Below are 21251 nucleotides of genomic sequence, written 5' to 3'. Positions count from 1 at the left end.
CCCCCCCACCAGCAGGACAGGGAGAGAGTTGGGAGGGTAAAAACCAGAAAACTCATGGGTTGAAATAAAGGCAGTTTAGTAAGGAAAGCAAAAGCCACTCAACACAAGCAACGAGAAAACAAGGGATTAATTCACTGCTTCCCATGGTCAGGCAGGTGTCCAGCCACCTCCAGGAGAACAGGGCCCTATCACGCGTAACGGTGACTTGGGAAGACAAATGCCATCACTCCAAACCTCTCCTTCTTTTTTCTTCCCCCCAGCTTAATATACTGAGCATGATGTCACATGGTCTGGAATATCCCTCTGGTCAGTTTGGGTCACCTGTCCTGACTGTATCTCCTCCCAGCCTCCCATGCACTCCCAGGCTCTTTGCCAGCATGGCAGTTTGGGAAGTAGGAAAGACTTTGGCTCTGTGTAAGCCCTGCTCAACAATAACAAAACCATCTTTATATTCTCAACCCTGTGTTCAGCACAAATCCAAAACACAGCCCCATACCCCAGCACTGTGAAGAAAGCTAACTCTACCCCAGCCAAAACCAGCACACTTTTTATTGCCAAATTCTAGTTTTCAGAGGAAGATGAGTGCCAATCAAGAGCGTTCTCTGTCTGGCCTTGGTTTTCATGTCAGATTTTCATAAAAGGAAACCTACTTCTTGTGCTAATTGTAGCTTCCACAGGTACCGAGCGTGTCCATTTCACAGGCTTGTTGTTGGACTTTAAAGTTGTCAGATTGAAATGGATGCATATGCAATTATTTTAATAAATGAAATCTAAGTGCATGCTTACTGACCTCTGCTTGGATGGGCCCTGTTAGGCATTTGACCCTGTGGGCATGCACAAAAGGAGCAATAGGCTTTTATTTCTACCTTTCTGAGGGAGACACATATTTTTGAAATTCTTTTTCTGTTTTTGTGTTGCTTTACTTTTTTTTCTCCCACCAGGACTGGTGTGGATTTTCTTGGCTGTATTGACTGCCCTTAAAAGCCCAACTATCACTCTTCACATAAGTATGAAGATATCAGGCAAAACACTGGCAATTGTCACTTCAATTGCATCTGGAGAAAAGCCAAAATAACTTGTGGATTTTTTTTCTGAGACATAAGAAAATATCACAGAGTCCTTAACACTGCAGAGACATTCATCCATTTCCAGTGAAAGGGTGTCAAAGTGCTTCTGCTTGTGTGTGATGGGAGTGTTGCCATCTCTTGTCATTTTCTTTGCTGTTGATCCCACTTTCATACAGAAAGGGTCAGGTCAGATGCTTCTCTGAAGACCAAGTCTCCCATTTGCAGCAGGAAATCTCTCGGGCGGAGAGGATAATGTTACAAAACAGAGGCTAATATTACAAAACAGCTCTGCTGCCTCTGGCACAGTCTAGAGCATCACAGACCAATAACTCCTATCATGTCACTCTTGCGGCACCTTATTATCTATGTTTTTCTGTAAATCCGATCCGAGACTGTCATTACCAGTTTCAGGTAGGTGAACACCATCTGGGTGAAATAACCATGTGCCAGTGATGGGCTGGAGGGGGCTCTTGTTAGTTAATCATCCCTACCTTCCCTTTGATGAGTTAATTTGTCTGTTGAGCCATGGAGGAGCCCCCAAGAGCTCCCAGGAGCCCCTTGTTAAAATTCTGCCGACAAATGGGAAGATAGGGATGATTTCACTCTTTTTGCTGGAGCCTGTGCTATCTATGATATTGCTAAATCATCCATAATGCATAACTTTCTATGCAATCTTTTTGTTACAGTTCTGGAGGCACATTACTTCTTTGTGCATTTACTTTTTAAACATTGTCACTGGATACATAACCCTCCTGAAAAATCTCATCCCATGAATTAAAGTTCATTTCAGTACTTCCATGTGGCTTTTAGTAGTTGGCGTGCCCAACTTGGCTATCATGCTGGCGTGCCCCGTGGCTATCATGCTGGGCCATACTAGTTTTTTTTTTCCCCTCAGTTACTAAACACTACCTTTATTTGCCTGTCTTGTGGTAATGCCCAAAAACCCTGTAGTAGGGGGAGAGTCTCTTTGTATGTACCAGTGACCAGCCCATCTGAGTTTATGGTGTGCACTTTGAAGTTGTTGGAAGGAGCAAAGGTAGTGAAAAAAGGAAAGAGTTGGTCCTTGGGGCTTGTGAGTGAAGATAAACTGAAGTTGTTTTTCCTTCAGAGACCTGTGAGCACTGCTGTGTAGCCAGACTCCTCTTCTCCCAGGCAGCTGGAGGCAGTTACAGCCTGCTGAGCTTGCCTGGCCCAGGAAATAAAGTTCTAACCTACAACACAGTTCAGCATTGCAGTTGTGTCAATGTGATTCAGGACTACCAAACCCAAGGAGAAGCTGCCTTAAGTAGTACGACCCAACGTGGAGACTTATTTATCTCCAGGCCTAAGAAAAAGAAGAAAATTAAATTAAAAAAAAAGTTTTAAAACTCAACAAAAAACCCTCAGAAGACTAGGAAGCTAAGAAATGCTATCATTTGGCAGATGCTCTGCTCCCTTTGTAACTAGTCAGACAGGGTTTATTAGCTCTGATACAGTGCTCTTCAGCCAGATCATGGTGAGCTCTTGCAAGGCCATAATTATGCCTTTGCATAGTGCTGTTGGGTGCTTTGGGTGGATTTATTAGCTTTCATTAAATACTGATATTTTTCCTAGGCTCTGTTCTGAGAGACAACAAACCTCTCCTATAGGAACACAGGGAAAAAGTGATGGTGGGATACTGGAGTAGATCTGAAAGAGTGAGCTGGGATCCCACTGGGCTTTAAGATCTGTCTAAAGATGACTGTAATGTATCAAACAGGTTCCCGCAGAGTTAGTCAGCTTCTCTGAGTTGGGAAGAATTATTTGGCTATGTCCTGTGCAGAGTCAAATGATTTCCAGGAATATGCGATCTGCTGTGACTGCAATCATGTCAGGGTCACTGAGCCAGTTCAGAAGTCCAGTAAGATCAGAGTAATAGACCACAGAGGGCCAAATATCTGCTGGACCATCAGCATCAGTTTATACCCTTCTCCTGGCACTTGCAGTTCTGTGAATACCATCCAGATGCACTTAAACTGCCTCTCCATGGACTCCATCTGGACCCAAGAGAGATTGTTAGGGGCAGCCCCCTGCTGTGAGGAGGTGGTTTTTCTGTTTCAGGATCTCTCACAAGATTATAATTTTGAAATGTATGAGTTTTAGATCCGAAGCCAAAGAAGGAAAAAGACATATCCCTAAATTTAAGCTTGTAGTAGTTCCTATTTCCTAAACCATGCTTTCGAAAATTATGGATATATGTTCTTAAAGATGTGCCTTGGCCCAACAAGTATGTCAGAAAGTCCCTAATAAATTTCTTTTTTGAGTACTGGCCTTTCCTATTAGTCTAGCTTGAGACACCCAGGAATGCTGCCTTCTCAAGCCTGTTACTCCAAGTTGCACCATGCACATAGCAGGAATCGCAAACTGTTCTCTTCCACTTGATCTCCAGCTATTCCGTCCTGCATGATCACTCCAGCTTACCCACCACCACTAGAATGTTAGCTATTTGCCACACCTTCTGTCAGCTTGGCTTCTTCCCCGAGTCAAATTCACAGAGATGACAAAAATCACTCATGTCTCTTGTCCTTCCCTACGCCTGCTTCTGGGAGTGCAATGACAGATACCAGTTTTACTGTGTGCCAATGTTACCACTCTGTTTACAGCAGATTTAAGAGTTTACATTAGGCCACAGTGTTATCTTCCAGTCTTCCTAATTCTATCTGCTGGCAATCCCAGCTATGTGGTTGGGGTAGATGCCCCTGTCCTAAAGGAATTTGTGTCAATTTCTGCAGGGACAAATCCTCCCTGTGCTAAACCGCTTTGCAGTATTTGCTCAAACTCAAATTTTGACAAAGACGTTCTGTCCACATCCACCAGAAGAGATTGCCTTTTTTTTCAGATGCACTTGGAGGTAGATGTGTTGGAAACTGCCTGTACCTGGCTGATAACTGAGACTGAGCATCTATATAGCACGATCCATGCCCTTTTCTAATTTGTCTTTGAACGACAAATATGTCTTCACTGAGTCAGCAAAAGAAGAGATCCTACAGTAGAATTCATTGCCCTTCTCTCCCTTTTAACAGAACAGCTAGATTTGCCTAATTCCTCTCCAAAGTCTGTCTTTAAAAGAACTCTTATAAAGATATCCCTCAAATATATTGTCCAGAACTCCATTATATTCTCTAGTAATTTCTGGTCAAGTCTCATAACGTGCCGTTATTTTTTTAGAATCCCTCCCTAACCATACTGGTGCATTCAAAAAAAAAAAAAAATATCTTTGTAAGAATCAAAGTTGCACAGATTTGGCGATAGTCCACATTAATGCTCATCACCGTTGTCCTTAAAGAGTCAAATTTAAGAGTTGTATGTTCATAACCTCAAAAAAGAAAAGCAGATTTCATTTCAAACTTGTGCATTTCATAAGGAAACCAGGCACAAGTTAGCAAAGGTTATGTTGGGAGGCTTTGCAATGAGAATTTGGTCAGTTTTTTCATGGCTTCAGTTTTCATTGAAAATGCTCTGCCCAGTTCTAAAATTAAATATTTTTTAACTTTGAAACTGCTAACTGGTAAGCAAAACCTTTCTTATAGGCAAGGCCTTAGCAAACTAAGTGCGTGTATGTGACAAAGATGACAGAACAGTCATGTGGTATAACAACATGCTTATAGCAAATGAGTCCAAATGCTCTTGGAATGGAAACCTAGAAAGTATTTAAACATTTGAATCCATCTGAATTCTTTCTGTGCAAAGAAAATGTGTCTCCTGTTGCATAGTTTATACATGCCAAAATTGCTGAAGATATCTTCCTTCTACTCCCTGAATAGTTTTACACTGGGATATGTGCAGGTGTTCTTTCTGGTCCTTAAAGCTAATCAACAAATGAAGGATCAGGCCCACTTCACTGGTGTTCTTCTCTTAAATCCAGTAATTGTTTTGCATCAGGGCATAATTGTACCTAGAGATATTAGACAAACCCACTAATTCAGACTCTATAACTCTTGACTGTCTTCCCAAATTGCATTCCATGATTTGGTTAGATTATGTCTTATCTCTAACCTTCTTGCTTCAATAAACACACAATATCTAACTTGTCTTCTCCCACCTTATACACCAGGAAAATCAGCAGCACTTAATCTGTTGCTGGCATTAATGGCACGATTCCTCATCATAATTCCAATTCACTCTGCCTGATATCCCATAAATGCCTTTGAGAAAGGATCTTAGCCCTGATCATGTGCCAAAGACACTTTCTTCCCTCTTCACTGCTGTCTGACTTTCCACAGACTTTGTAATGACCTTTGCAGGATGATACAGTTCTACATATAAAAGTCCTCAAACATGTGCCACATCTCAGACTGTCACTTCAGCTCAGAAGGTCCCTACCAGCAGATCCCTGATCTTGAGCTATTATTACAGCAAGAAAGTGTAATCTCTTCACTAGCAAAGAAAAGGATGAAAGAGTATACAGTAAAAAGTGGAGCAGCAACACAACAACTTTTCAACTCTCTCTGTCTGGCAGGTGGTCGCACATTGTAGACACGCTGTGTGCTGCCCTCCTATAGACTCTGCTCCTTGGAACCCATGTACCCATGTGTAGTGCAGCGACCATCATAGTGACCTGCCAGGGATGAACAGGGACTGCTTTTGTGACTATTTTTGATTTTAAGCATCATCCATATTCTAAAGTAAAATATTTTCCTACTTTGCTTAAAATAATTTGGGAATCTTTGAGATGAAGCTGTAGGGAATGCTCAGTTCACTTTCTCCTTCTTACCTTTCCTTGGGACAAACTTGTCTGTGATTATTTGTACAGGTAAAGACTTACCCAACCAGCTTTGGAGGTTTTCTGGTTTTTATATTCCCAAAGTAAGTTATTCAAATAGAGGACCCCACTCAAGCAATATGTTTTGTGGATCCTTTGTTTGTCCAAGACATTTGCTGAGTTGTTGTTGTGTTATAACTTCTTCCTACTGCGTTTTGAGGGATTGGCAGAGCTTTTTGTGTTAAACTAGGTGGTCTCCGTGCTTGCTCTTGAACTAAGTCATCACTGTATTCCTTCCCAGTATTCCAGCATTGCCTCTTTTCCTTTAGCACTGCTGTTCTCCCTAACATGTGCTACATCGTACAGATGTCCTGTGTCTTTCTAGTATGGAATTACATCTCACACAGCCTTGTTCTGTTGTGGCCATTCACTACTGTCTTTGTGTTAGCTTTCTCTGGAAAACTCCATTCTGGAATGCTAGTAATAAGTAAGCATATATGATGGTGACTTTTTCTGTACAAAAAGTAGCAAAATCCCAAAGTTCTATGAATGCACAAAATGAGCTTACTCTTAGCTATGTGCTATGACTCCAACACTTTTGACAACTGTTCTTCAGTCCTCTTCTGATCACTAGAAGCTCAGTTGAAAGTGTTTTGGAACGGGGAATGTGTGCACTGTTGGTGTTGGTAAAATGTTGTCCCCTGCTTGGAAGAGGAGGCTGGTGTTCCTGGTTGGAGTCCTGCCCTCAGCTGTGTCTGTGAGCACTCTCTGACCTGGAGAAGTTGACTAATCTGTGAGCATCAAATCCCCTTCTATAAAGCAAGGATTATAATCCTCCTTTCTTAATCTTGTCTACTTGAACTGTGAGTACTTTCTGCAGGCACTTTCCCTTGTGTTGTGACTGGAGATCATTCAGTGCAATAGGACTGTTGCCTTGGTAGTGCTAGAATACCACTTAACCGGGAAGAATTTGAATTGCAGGAGGTGGACAGTAATGTTAAACATCGTAAAGAAGATGAAGCATTATTTTTGCTGTGTGACAGTGGAAGGAAAGGCTGAGAATAGGTGCCTGAAATCACTAAGTGCATACTTTCAAAGACGGCTTGGTCAGCAGCCATGTGACAACAAACATGTTGTTTATTTGACAGGGAGGCTGTGAACTTAATTCTTGACTCAAAAAGAAAACTTACTTCCCAAAGGAAGATATATGGAAGGTTTTAATGGCAGTTGCAAGACATGTGAAAGGGTTATGCCACTGTGCATGAGCTGATAAAGGCACTGGGTATATATCTGTTGAGGGAATCCAGAATTCCACCGCTGTTTAAGGGTGAAAACATTTTTCACTCTTAAGAAAGTCAAAGAAAAATAGTGTCTGAGAGGACAGGCTCTGCCAGCTCTGAGGCAGCTGGATGCAGTATCCTCCCAGTAAAGGAAGACACTTCTGTTCAACTGCATGGATGGGTTTTGCCTTGACCTTGCCCAACATTTTCTCTAGAAGTCCTTACTCAAGGTGAGGTTTTTAAATTATATTAAAAGTGATTCATACTAAAAAGTTGCAGTAAAACCAGGGAAGGAAAAAGTACTGGAAAACATACTAAAGTATGTGCTTGAATCAGTTTCTATTTGGTACTCTGGTTACAGCAGTCATCCAGATGCCGAGACTGGCGTGGTACCGGGGACATCATGTGGAAGGCAGTGGGCAGGAATCAGTGTGCAGAGGCACTTGCTGCTGGAATCCTGTAATGTTCCTGATCTGAGCTGGTACAGCGAGTACCCACAATGGTGTTATCTGCAGAAGTGCAGAGTTGAGGCAACAACAGCAGCAGGGGTGTTACATCGCATGACTGGTTTCTGCGGTGATGTCTTTCAGAGTGGCTGTAGCACAAGCGAAATGTGTGTAAGGTCAGAGAACATTTGTGCTTTGCTTTGGAGTTTCTTTCTTTCTTTCTTTTTTTTTTATTTTTCTTTTTTCTTTTTTTTTTTTTATTTTTTTTTATTTTGTGATGGTTTTCAGTGAGGAGCAGATGAACAGTTATCTCGCTTAAGAGTACTTTAAGAGAAACTGCTTGTAGCACAAAAAAACCCCAAAAGCCCAATGTATATGTTTTAAAGATGAGGTGGTTCATTAAAGACTGTAGGGTCTTGCAGTTTTACTCCAAAGAAAACACTGCTAGGTCCACAGTTCAGCTGGCAGGGATCTGTGTCAGACCATAGAGCTTTAGTCATATGCACGAGTCCTCTTTTGGTACCAAAAATCATTTAGTTTTCTTCTGAAGTCACGGACAGGAGCTAAAATTGTCTTCCTCAGATATGCATTTTGGAACTTCAGAATTAAATGTAATAAAGTAGATTTTTATTTTTACTCTCTTTTGATGAGACATGCAATGTGAGAGTGAGGATGCTGTGTTAGAGCATCTTTTGATTTGCTATTTGCTATGTGTTAAACATTTATATTTCAAAGAAGCGTTTGTACCTATACTGAGTGTTTGGCAAATCCAACAGCTCATTAGATTTTAACAATAGCAACACTGCTAAATACAAAGGATTCATAGGCAAAGTACCCCTCAGGCTATATCTCTGAGAGAAAAAGTGGCAAATAGAATCAGAAACTAATTAAATAGTCAGCTAAAGCGAGCATAACTTAAAAAAGCTCTAAAACTACCAAAAATGGAAACATATTACAGTTATCTGCATTCACAGTGCAGAACAAGTTTGGTAGTATTTAAGATAATTCTCTAGTGCCTGCTATTTTTAGTCCAAGGGTAAGCTTCTGTAAGAGCCTTTCAGAGTTGCATCCCTTTAACCTGGCCTAACAAGCTAAGCCAGTAAGCTGTCTGATTTCCGTCTTACATGAGGCAAAGAGATAGCTAAAACAAACCATTTGTGGTGCAAACGCTCAGCCTATCTTGTCTTAAGAGCTTTCTTTGTATGGATTTTTTTTTTCCAAATGTCTCAGTATTAAGCTTGCTTGTCAGAGACTAAATAGTCAGCCTTTCCTGTTTGGAAATGGTGGAAGCACAGGAATGAAAGGAAGATTTTACAGAGCCACCCTAATGGAAATAAACATTTCTGCATTGCCAGTGATGAAACCTGATTGAGACAGTTTAACCTATTGCTATTGATGCATCTGAGAAAAAAGGAATGTATTTGGTTTTTCTAGGGGAAGGAAGGCAAACATAAACAGCCTGATTTCCTTCTCATATACACTTTGTTTGTCCTTGTTTAATTCCATTGACTTTGCTGGGTGATGCTTGGTTTGGGCTGCTCTAATCCAAGGGAAGCCAAGCTGGAGTCAGCGTTATGCTCCTTGTGCCACTGGTACTTGGATTTATGGCACTCTTTGTCATCAAAACTGGGGACAAGGCCATCTGCAACTGTAGAACACTGTGGTGCTCATTGCACACTGGTTGTTTGGTGCTTCAGGTGGATAAGACACTGCAATATTACTCATTTACAGATAGCTAGCTCTTTCTTACTGGAAATACTGTATGGTGGTAGGCCCTTTCCTCCCCCCTCATGTGTAGAATGAAATGCAGGTGCATTTATTTTGTTTTCCCCCTTCCCTTCCTCACTCCTTTCCCTTCCTTTCTCTCTGGTGTTTACAAAACAGGATTTTATTTCTACCTAAATGTGAGTAGTCCCACACACTCCTCTCAGCCAGCTGAGCAAGGCTTGGATGCTTTTGTCTTGGACTGTTTCCAATCTACAGCTCCCTTCCCCTCTTTCTTCCCCCTCATTTTGGATGCTGATAGAGCAGGAGACAATACCTTGATATAAAGGGAGGCCATCTGAGCCAGGAAATCGTAGGCTGTATTGAAGCCAGTGGTCTGCAGGGTCCCATCTCTGGTTTAGTATTCAAATGGTTTCAGTTTACTTATTATTCCTGGGGTTAGGCACATCCCATGGGCTTTTGGCTGTGCATCTAGCAGCTACACAGGCTCAAATTACAACTTGTGTTAACTTCAGCAGGGATGACTTTTAAATTGAAGATGCACTTGACATGAACAAATAACATCAGCGTATTTCCAGTAGGGAATGTGAGCACAGCATGTACCACATTGTAGGCAAGATGAACCCAAGCCACTTTTAAACTCAGTATCTTTCTCATAGCAATATAGTGCTCAGCTACAAAACTCACTCGATAAGGGAAGAATTAGCCCTTGCTGGCCTGTGGCTGGACTGCCCTTAGTCCTGGGACAGGGTGGCACAGATACACGGTGCTGGAGCTGCTGCTCTCAGCTGCAGCATCAACATACACAGAGAACCAGGTCCCCAGCTAGTGTAAATCTGCATAGCTCTGTTAAAACCTGTGGAGAGACCCTGATTTACAGCAGCTGAACATCTGGGCCTAAATTCTTTTTCTTTTGGTTACCAGCAGGATTAAATAGTAGTACCCCAAATTATTTATTATAGGTGCTCCGGCAGCATCTCAAAGCCCAGTGGAAAAACAGGACACTGTTGTGAAAGCAGTTATGTGAACACATAACAAAAAGACAGTCCCTGTCTAAAGAAACTTATGGCCTAATGATTAATGTTATTTAGTGCATTGGTAAGTACAGCTGGACTTGACTGCCTGTTCTTTGTAATTTTTTAAGCAGATAAAAAAAGTATGCCCAGGTTGATTTTCACCATTTCTGATGAAAAAGAGACTGGGTAACATCAGTGCCTCACAAAACAAATTGGAATCTTGTACGTGGTACAGATGGAGAGCTGGTGATCAGGAACATGCGGACTTTTAAAAGACTAGCAGAGAAAGAGCAATAAATTAAGTTTTGACTAAGAACTAAATAGAAGAGAGGCAACTACAGTGGGAACTGTAGTGTGCGCCACAGTATGCATGCACTGCCTAACTCTGCTAGACTGATTGAGGGTAAATGGACACACAGTAGCCTTAGTGTAAACTAGCAAATTAGTTTTACATTTTATTTCAGCCCCATTTTATCACCATTAACTATGAAGACTAGTGAACTCCAGGAAACTTAGAATCAAGCCAATGGTGGATGTGCTGTACAGGAGACTTTGCAACAGATAGACCTTCAGGGTTGTTTATTTTTTTAAAATGTTTTCTGTTTTAAAATTACCATTTATACTTAAGAATTCTATTTGCATACACAAAATTACATTAAAAGAACATTAAAGTCGTAGCATTGAGTGACAAATCAAGAAAATGCATAGTTAAGGATATTATAAGACATATACGAATCCAGATGTTTCGCTGGTGGAAAATTCAGACACATATCCTCATCCTGAAGAATATTCTAGGTGATTGTAGGGGTTTAGCAGGATGTACTGTTCAGTCGCTACTTTTCAAGGTGGGGACTTATTTGCCTACTGCTTCTATTTTATCTTCATGAGACTGTAAAGGCTCACTGAAAAGCCTGGCAAAATGCACTTGTGACCTGTGCTGTTAAATCCTATACCTGTTAGCACCTTCCTTACTGTGGCACCTCCACATTCTCACTTGGTGCTTCATTATAAAGGAGCCTTTATTGGTTTCAGCCTAGGACACTCACAGTACAGGTACCTGGGGTTTATTTTATCTAGCTAAAGCACCTCTCTAAATAGTATGTGTGTCACTCAACGCGTCTGATAGTACATATGAGGAGGATGTTTAAGCCATTGCTGTGACACCTAAAGGCATCAATATAGCTACAGAGGTAAAACATATGAGGGAAATGCATCTTTAGCCTTGTAAGCAATATTTTGTGTTGTGTATGATTAAACTCCTTTAGCCAACTCAGACCAGATAGCAGCCATCCAGTTAAATTACAATAAAAACAGATGTGAAGCGGAGATGTATTAATTATGTATGTATCCACATATATCACTATATACATCATATATATGATGTGTATATATGATGGATATATCCTCTCATGACCCCATTCATGCTTCAGCTGTGAGGAAAACCAGTGTTTTTCTTCCTGTGAGACATTGCTTGTGTTTGTCATACCTGTTCAACAGACATGGTGTTAGATTTGATGAAGCTGAACACGCTGAAAAATTAAAACATCATAAAAAGCATTTAATGAAGTTGATATTTTACAAATGCTAATTTCCTGGTCAAATTAAATTTCGGTTTTCTAATAGTAAAAGCACCAGATAGAAGTGCCTTGTTTTGCAGTTCAGAAAGGAATTTTTGATCCTGTATTTCATTTGCACAAAAAACAGTCTCTGCATAATTGAACAAAATTAAAAAATATATGGGAACTCTTCTCTCCTTTATTATATATAATTTTACCCTTAAATTTATATTTCTTTAGAGTCATAAATCTCAAGATAAAAGTAGGGATGATTATAGACATCCTGACACATGTAATATAATTAAAACTAAAACAAATGCAACACTGAAATAGAGAATGAACAAAAGCAACAAAATTATGCTTCATAGTTTTCCGAGGAAGGGTCTATACTACCATTCAAGTGCAGTTTTTAGAGATATTTGTCATTATCAAGAGGACAAACAGGTTTTTTACATCAATTATGTGTGTGAAATCATCACTTCAAAATATATGTAGGCTTTTTTCCCCAGGATATGCCATGCTGCCTAACAAAGGTATATGAATGTTGAAAAATTTTATGTCAGTGCATAGAGAGATTAGTGTGGTCATGGACCATAAATCAAGTAAATAAATAAATCTGAGCAAGCAGTGCTTGACTATTTGGACTGAAATACTGCTGACACTGTCACTGAAAGCTCTGCAATGGGGAGAGTCCCAGATGTCTTCCCTACCTTATGCTGTAGCTTGTAGACTTCTTTCCCCTTCTTACCTCTTCTCACAATACTCACTCCCCATTAGAGCTTGTTTGTACTGAAACCCCAGGAACTATAACTCTCTACTCTACTGTATATTTTAGGTGCATAATAATAATTAAAATCTCTGTCTGGGTTGTTGCTCAGCACCTTATTACATGCACGAATGACTACCTGTGAATGGGGAAGGGAGGATGGGTAAGAGATGCTGTTTGCTGGTCCAGGGGGGAAGCTTCTGGGTGGTGAGCTCAGAGGGCATCCTGCCTGACCTCTCACAGCCTGGGCAGTGAGCTACTCGTGTGGGTCAGGCTAAATGTCCTACGTCCCCCTGCTCCTCTGCTCGCCCATGTGAGGTGGCCCATGCCCACCAGTGCCGGCAGGCAGCAAACATCACCTCCACAGTAGCTCCTCTGGCATCTTGCACAGTGAAGCAAAACTCCCAGCCTTTCTTTTTCCTGAGGCTCTTCATCAGGCTCTTCCTTCCCTTTGCACTTCTGCATTTTCCCTGCTCTTGTTTTTACCCAGCAGAAACACAGAGTTTTGTGCTTTGCTGGGGAGCTCAGCCCAAACATAGCCCGCTGAGGGCTGGGCAAGATATGCCAGGTCTTCCCCTGCTGCAGTTCCCCCTGCACCCATGAAGATCAGGTGGCCTTCCCTGGCACTAGGCAAGACAGCATAGTAGTAAGTCTGTGGTGTACCCTCAGCATTATGAACATGCAGCTCCTGTTAAGAGGTTTCATGATGCTTTTACAGTATCAAGTCCTGTAGAAGTTAAAAAGGCCCCCCTGGTGAACTAACTCAGAACAAAACATGGGTAGAGCATTTACTTAATAATCAGCAAATTAGCCTATGTAGTCAGTAAATGTTGAGGCCCAAACTGATGATGATTTGCTTTCAAGTATTTTCTCAATATCTCAGGATCAAGTATAAATTGAATAGAGTCACCTTTTGATACTGAGTCGAATTGACTGCATTTCCAAAGATTCTGTGGTTTAACTTATCATAAATTTTTAATATTGGGTTAGGGTTACGATTCCAACAATATCTTATCATTGGTCCCCTTAATACAGTCAATGGCACAGTAGCTTGCTCTCAGATTATTTTTTCTTTTCTCTTTTCCCCAAAATCAAAGATTACTATGATAGAGGGGAAGGATGCAGTTTACACAAATCGAATTGCAATGTAATGCAAAAAGTGGATGAATTTTGGTCATTTAAGATGCGGGTTGCTGGCTGGATCCTCAAGTTTGTGAGATGAGTAAGTCAATTAGTAGCTCTTCAGTTTATTAGAAACTTAATTGCCAGGCTATAATGGAAACTTCTGAACTGCAACGACTTGTTAGAGGCAATAAAAAAGTGACTTTGTGGTAGAAGAATATTTAGTAGGCTCTTTTAAACTGACATGTTTAGCTTAGAGCAGAAAGGTTAGGTTTTTCACTTGAAAAGATAGTCCATCTCACAGGAGCTATGGCAGAAGTACTTTGGGTGATCAAGGGCATGATGTTAAAGAAAAACCTATTTGCAAATCGCCTGTGCTGTGATGTTGTGATGCTTTAATACCAAATACTTGACAGAAGTTTTACGATGTCAGGTGAGTGTGTCTCAGAGAGAAAGCAACTTAAGTTCAGTTCCCAAGATTAAACATAAGAACTTTTTGAAAAACAAGCAATATGGTGAGTATATTAATATTAATGATGATAATGATACTACTACTACTACTACTACTAATTTTGTTAGTTTTATGTCGTTATACCTGAAGAAGGGAGGGGGGAAATGTATATTACAGGTGCTCCCACCTCCTTCAACCTGCAGACCTTGTGCACATCCTTCCAGTGGTGCCATAATGTCACTGGGAGTGATGCTGGGGGTTTGTTCCCCTCCAGGAACCTAGCTCTTGAAGTTAAGCATTGCACTGCCTGCATTGTGTAGAATCACACTGTTTATTTAATGTTGTTTGGGGGGAGAGCAGGATGGTAGAGCACATTGCTTTAGATCTGTACAGTATCTCCAGAAATCTAGCTGAAGCAAAGTTTGTACGTAAGTACAGGAATGTGGTTGGTCCTACAGGTGAGGTATATCCATGATCCATATGATGGGCCGTGGGACTGCTGAAATCAGAAGGCAGGCTCTGGATTCAAGTGATCTTTGCCTGCAGGTGCGTGTGAAGAGTATGAATATAGCTGTCTCCTTCAAGAAAAGAAGATCTCTTGTTTCCTTTCCATACCCTAAAGGCATTTGCACAGGGGTGGTTATAATTAATCCCCATATTTCTACTTCATATAAAGAAACCTGGCTGTAATTTTCTCCTAGTGGGACTCCATTTTGTTTTTAAAGATAATTGATAGCTCTGGACTTAAGCATTTCAATTATGGGAGTGTCTCTTGGGGACCAGACTAGCAGACCTTGGAAAAACGTTCTAATGCAAATGCATCATGTGAATTTTTACTGTAAGGCAGCAGAGGATACCTAAGGATTTGCAAAGCAGTTGAACAGTAAAATAAAAGCTGAGATACTTCTCAAAATATATCGTGGCATGTGACTAGTTGTGAGCCGGTAAGGTGGAACAATTGGTTCTCCACATGGACCATTAATTCATGTTTGGTGCTGGGTATGGCCGGCTCTAAGTTGAGGAGAAGGAGGCAATTGCCTTGGACGGCTCATAGAAAGGGCAGAAAGATCACCATGACAGCACTGTGATTACCAACCACTGTGTCAGTGCCATGGCAGGTTGGCTCCTTCTGCTCCAGAAGAGGGAAAACTTGGGCTGTAATTCTTCTCTTTCACCATCCTTGACCTCAGTTCTCATTTTTATCCGTCAGGAGTAGAAATACCAGCACACATCCTACCCTCCCTGTGCTTCTGTCCAGCCTGTAGCTGCTCATTATCATGTGGCAAAGCTTGATTTGTGGGGCCAAGGCTGAGATACCGTCTGCCCCTACTCCTGTCTGCTTGTGGACAGGATGTGCTCAGGGCCTGGGTGGTGCTGATGAACTTTTTGGTGCCTCTGCGTCCTTATATGCAAAAAGGGGTGAATCTGTACCCCTCATTTCTCCTAGTACTATGAATCTTAAAGACATTCTTATTCCAAAATTTGTCATTAAGGAATTAAATCTTGTTGGAAGTCCCAGATGTGCTCAGAAGTCAATTTTGTGCGTTTGAAAGTAGTGTCATAATGTATTAGTATTTTTAGATCACTCAGATATTTTCAGCTGGAGGAAAATCTTTTATTTTCTTTGTTAATTGTGCTATGAATAGATCGCAGGCTACTGAGGAGAAATGAGTCGATAATGTTGAAATGGTGATCCCTTGTGAATTCTGGTGTACACCTGGCTGCTCTGAATTGCTTACCAAGCTGGGCTGCTGGAGCAGTGACAGCTTCTACCAGCTGTGGATCTGTCCCAAAGTTTCCTGGGCTTTTTATGAAGACGTGGCAAGCTGCCACTGCTCCTAGCTCCTCAGGGCTGTGGATTAATAACACAGTTTAGACCCTGATCTTTCAATATGAATCACAACGGGCCTCTGCACTATTCAAATTGTCAGTAAAGAAACTTCAGAGCATCATCATTCATTATCTGATTTCACTTCTTGAGATACAGTTAGCAAAACTTGTGCATGCACTAATCACAAATGAAAGGCAGAGGGGAATCAACCAGAGGGAAGGTGTTGGATATACTATTAACATTTTGAAAAGATTTTTTAAAGATGGGCTTGACCCTTTTCTGGAGTCAATCAGGATACCCATGCCGATGGCAGGAGCTACAGTCCTGAGTCAGGACATCTGCACACTGGCTTCAGGGTTTGCCAGAAGAGATCACGGAATCACAGAATGGGTCAGGTTGGAAGGATCACAATGGGTCAATCTGGTCCAAACTCCCTACTCAAGTAGGGTCATCCTAGAGCACATTGCATAGGAAGTGCATCCAGATGGTTCTTGTGTATCTCCAGTGAGGGAGATTCCACAACCTCTCTGGGCAGTCTGTTCCAGTGCGTGGTCACCCACACGGCAAAGAAGTTCTTCCTCATATTCAGGTGGAACTTCTGTGCATTAATTTCTTCCCTCTCCCTCTCATCCTATTGCTTGGCACCACCGAGAAGAGCCTGGCTCCATCCTCTTGACACCTTCCCTTCAGATACTTATAGACATTGATGAGGTCCCCTCTCAGTTGTCTCTTCGTGAGACTGAACAGGCCCAGCTCCCTCATCCTTTCTTCATAAGAGAGATGCTCCAACCCCTTCATTGGATGGGCTCCAGGAACTCCATGTCCCTCTTGTACTGAGAAGCCCAGAACTGGAGACAGCACTCCAGGTGCACCTCCGTATGGCTGATTAGAGAGGCAGGATCACCTCCCTCAACCTGCTGGCAATGCTCTTCCTAATGCACCTCAGGATTCCATTGACCATTTTGGACACTGCTGGCTCATGGACAACTTGTTGTCCACCAGGACCCCAGGCCCTTCTCCACAGAGCTGCTTTCCATCACGTCAGCCCCTAGTCTGTCCTGGTGCACGGGGTTACTCTTCCTCAGGTGCAGGACCCTGTATTTGCCTTTGTTGAATTTCAGTCAGTTCTTCTCTGCTCATCTCTTCAACCTCTTGAGGTCCTCTGAAGGGCTGCACAGCACTGTGGGATATTGGCCACTCCTCCAAGCTTTGTGTCATCATCAGTGACCTTGCTGAGGAGGCATCTGCCCCTTCATCCATGTCACTGATGACTTAAGTGAGACAAAACTAGGCCTAGTATTGAACCTTGAGGAACAGCAGTGACAGGCCTCCAACTAGATCCTGTGTCCCTAATTATGACACTCTGGAGTCTGCCACTTAGCCAGTTCTCAGTCCATCCCACTGTTTACTCATCCAACCCACATTTCCTGAGTTTGCCTATGTGGATATTGTGAGAGACAGTGTTGAAAGCCTTGCTAAAGTCTACTCTCCCCTCATCCATCCATGTAGTTGTTTCATAATAAAAGGCAATCAGGTTGGTCAGGCATGATTTACCTTTAGTGAATCCATGCTGACTACTTCCTGATCACCTTCTTGTCATCCATGTGGATAGAAATGGCCTCTAGAATGAGGCACTTCATCACCTTTCCAATAACTGAGGTGAGGCTTATTGGCTGGTAATTCCCTGAATCCTCCTTCTTTCCCTTTTTGAAGACTGGGGTGACATTTGCTTTCTTCAGTCCTCAGTCACCTCTCCTTATCACCATGACCTCTCAAAGATGGTCATGAACTGCCTCACTGTGGTGTCTGCCAACTCTCTCAGCACTTGTGGATGCATCCCATCAGGGCACATGGACTTGTGAACATCAAGTTTGCCTTGGTGTTCTTGAACTCAGTCTGATAGTAATGGCAGTGGCTTTGAAATGTTGCATGATCTTTTTTAAAGGAAAAAAATTTAAGGAAAAATCACAGCATTGCTCACTATATGCACCCTGAATGGATGCATGTGAAAGACAAGGTGTTACAGCTCAGTCTTTGGCATCTGTGGCCTCTATGGATTGCTGACAAGTAACAGGTATTACAGATTAAAATGCTAACCAAAAGGTGAACCCAGCTCCATCAATAGTCAGAATACGCAAAAGAGAAAGAATCATCAGGGGTAGAGGATTTAAATACCTTTGTGTGGGTAAATTATCAACTCATTTCACTGACCAAAGACAGAATATCTCTGGAGACTTTTTACTGAAGGCAGAAACCCAATTAGATTGTTACACAACTATTATAGTGTTTTCAGACAGAAAATTCAGTGCTGTAGAAATATTAAAGCATTAGAGCAAAGCATGTAAAAGCAGAGAATAGCACAGTTTGAAACTTCTCATGGTCTTTAGATGCCTAGATCACTCATGCTTGAGGATTGGTTGATATTCTGGCAGTTTACCCCTCTTGCATTCACCAATACAGAGTGAAACCAATGCCAAATTTTATTTCCTTTCAGACGTAATGGCATTCTCGATACACTGGAAATTTGAATGTCAGAAACATGGAAGGACATGCATTTAGTGACAAACTCGAGTTCCTTGCCTCTTTAATTTGAGTGAAAATTTACAGAGATCAAAAACTTCTGGCCCCCATGTGTTTATGTTGAGTTAACAACCATGGATGTTAAGAACTTCATCCAATGTGACTGGGAAGCAATGCATAACTGCTTCTGCTTAAAAAGAGCCACTAGTTAGCAAGATGCAGTCATTATAAATTGTTTTCATAAGAGTTTAATAACTGCATGTATTTTCCGTGCAGCTTTACTTTGAGATTATCCTCCACCCCTTTTACTTACATGCTGTAGTTCATTTAGGTGGTCTAAATACTTAGGATTTACTCCTTTAGATGGAAGCAAACTCTTTCAGTGAGATCCTTCTTGAAGTTAGGGACATGGTGAAGTGAGTTCCAGAGAGCATACGGTGCATCCTGTGACCTCGGCATAGGTGGAAGGTGCTCAGCTGCTCCTGACTCACCGTGCCTGTATGATGAGCAAGTTGGATGCCAGTTTGAAATGTGAATTTCTGCAGTGACACTGCTGAAACTGTGAAAGAGCCTGCATTTGGCATGGAGTTGCTTCTCCCCAGTGCTGTCAACACCAAGACTCAGGCTGTAATAGCAAAGGAGAAAGCTGCTGCTTCAGTGATTATTGCTCAGACGTTGATGTACCTGACTATGTCTCCCTCCGCATCTCCCTTCAGCACCATTTCTGCTGTGTCTAATAATTGTGTTTCTTTATAAACAGTAATTTAGGACAATTAGGAGCAATAGCATAGTTAAACCTTTAAAAGGTTATCTAGCAATGTCATTTTCTTTACTAATGTGTTCCTGCTGCCATGTCGTTTGTGAATAGACATGTGTTAGCCAGCTAGTGTGCTTCATCTGTGATGACTTTGATTTATTTGCTCTGTAAATTGGGACTGAAGCAATAATGGAAAGTGACATTAATTGTTTAACAGAGTCCTCTTTGTCACATCCTCTGCTTTCTCTGGGGTGTTTGAATGTTGAAACTTGTACAAAACTAATTGAAATTGCTGTGATGAGGATCGGTGTCCACTCAACTTTCTGTTCTTGAATGTCAGCACACTTGAATGTCTGTTTAAAGCATGAGAGCTGAGCAGCTAACAGCAAATATCAGGGTTTCTTCTGGCATGCTATTATTAAAGAAGGCATTCCTTGTTAGAAGTAGTAACACTTCCAGCTTCATGTCAGCTTTATAAGCTGCGAGGCTCAGCAGTTTGCCTCACCAGCTAGACTTGCTGAAGAAGTTCCTGATGTTTGAGGCTGGGGGTCATGCATCCAGACCCCCTCATGACCACCCCAGGCCCAAGGGCTGGCTCTCACACCATTTATCCCACCACCTGCAAGGGGCTTGAAATACCACTGGGAAAAAACACTGGCACTTAAAATGCTGTTTTGCCCAATAATGCTTTTTCTTACTATTTTGGAAGGGGCACCATAACTTTCCTCTTTTCCCCTCAGAAAGTGGCTCTGAAAAGCTGGATGCGAGCATGGTTTTATTCGCAAGGTGGCTCCCCTCTGTCATTTCCGTCTCTGCACTCTGAACGATCACATCTCTGTGCATATGTCTGCTTGGTATGGTGGAAATCACCTGATACTGGACACTTCTTCTCAGTGGCCAAAAGCCTTTTGGCCTTTTAAGTAAATGCTTCTCCTTAGCATTAGCTTTCCTGAGTATTTATTTGTTTCTTGGAGATGATGCTGTAAGCACCAGTACAGTTTGTGCTCTGCCTTAGCTTTCTAGCTCAACGACAGCTTTTATGTTAGAAGCCGTGAGGTGTGATTTGGCAGAGAAGCCTGGCAGGAGCAATTATCTATGTGGTTTATGATCATCTCTGTTTGGAGTCTGCTAGATAAAAGTATTACTGAAAAAAGTCATGCTAAGGGGATACCCAGATTCACTTGATGATTTTAATTTTTTTTTTTTTTGGTAGTGTAACTTAGCAATGTTTTGTTGTTGCCTTTTTTAACTTCTTCTTTTTGCATGCTTGTTTGTCTTACTGGTACTATTTCTCACACTAGTTCATTTTTAAAGTTTGAGATTTGAACTTAGCTGAAATCCTTTCACAGTGTGAACATGGAGCATGATGGAACTACTCTGAAGCTGGTATCCCTAGAATCAGTGAAAGGCTTTTCATTTACTTTAATAGCACTAGGATCAGCCTAGGAATCCTGGATAATTGATCTTTCAAGATCAATTTCCAATCTTTCTGAAAAATAAATATAATGATTTTTACACAGTTCTATTTCTCAGTACTCAAAAAATCTCTACCTTAATATACAGCAGGGACTATATTTCATTAAAAAATTGGAAGGCACTTAAATTTACTCAGTTTGACAAAAAGAACTGTTGTTGCTGAAGTAAGATATAAATTAACAGCCACATCTGATTAGGAATTAATCTACTTTTAATAATTGCAGTCTGAATTAGATAAATGCATACAATAGCGCATTGAGCACACACGACATAATTCTAAAGGACAACTTCAAAGGTAACCGACCTAATACATTTCTTTAAAAGACACCCAAACAGCCTGCCATTTAAAATATGAGTCCTGCTGGCTATTCTATTGCAAGAATACTCAGGAATGAGAAGCTATTCATTTGGATTTGGAGCAAGGATTTGCAGAAGTGTGAGCGGGAAACCCTTTCTCACTTACATCGGACCTCATATGAGAACAAGGTTTTCCATATTTCACCGGTGATTCATTTTGG

At 41.5% G+C, this 21251-nt stretch overlaps 1 protein-coding gene across 3 annotated transcripts in view; it reads left to right on the top strand.

The window, feature by feature from the left end:
- PPARGC1A (PPARG coactivator 1 alpha) overlaps window positions 1-21251 on the top strand; it is a 372463-nt gene that overhangs the window by 317988 nt on the left and 33224 nt on the right. The window lies entirely within an intron of this gene.

This window comes from Empidonax traillii, unplaced genomic scaffold (genome assembly GCF_003031625.1).
Source record: "Empidonax traillii isolate 1590-97213 ecotype Southwest subspecies unplaced genomic scaffold, ASM303162v1 scaffold125:size1524877, whole genome shotgun sequence".
Taxonomy (NCBI): Eukaryota; Metazoa; Chordata; class Aves; order Passeriformes; family Tyrannidae; genus Empidonax; species Empidonax traillii.
This window is presented reverse-complemented; position numbering and strand designations above follow the sequence as displayed.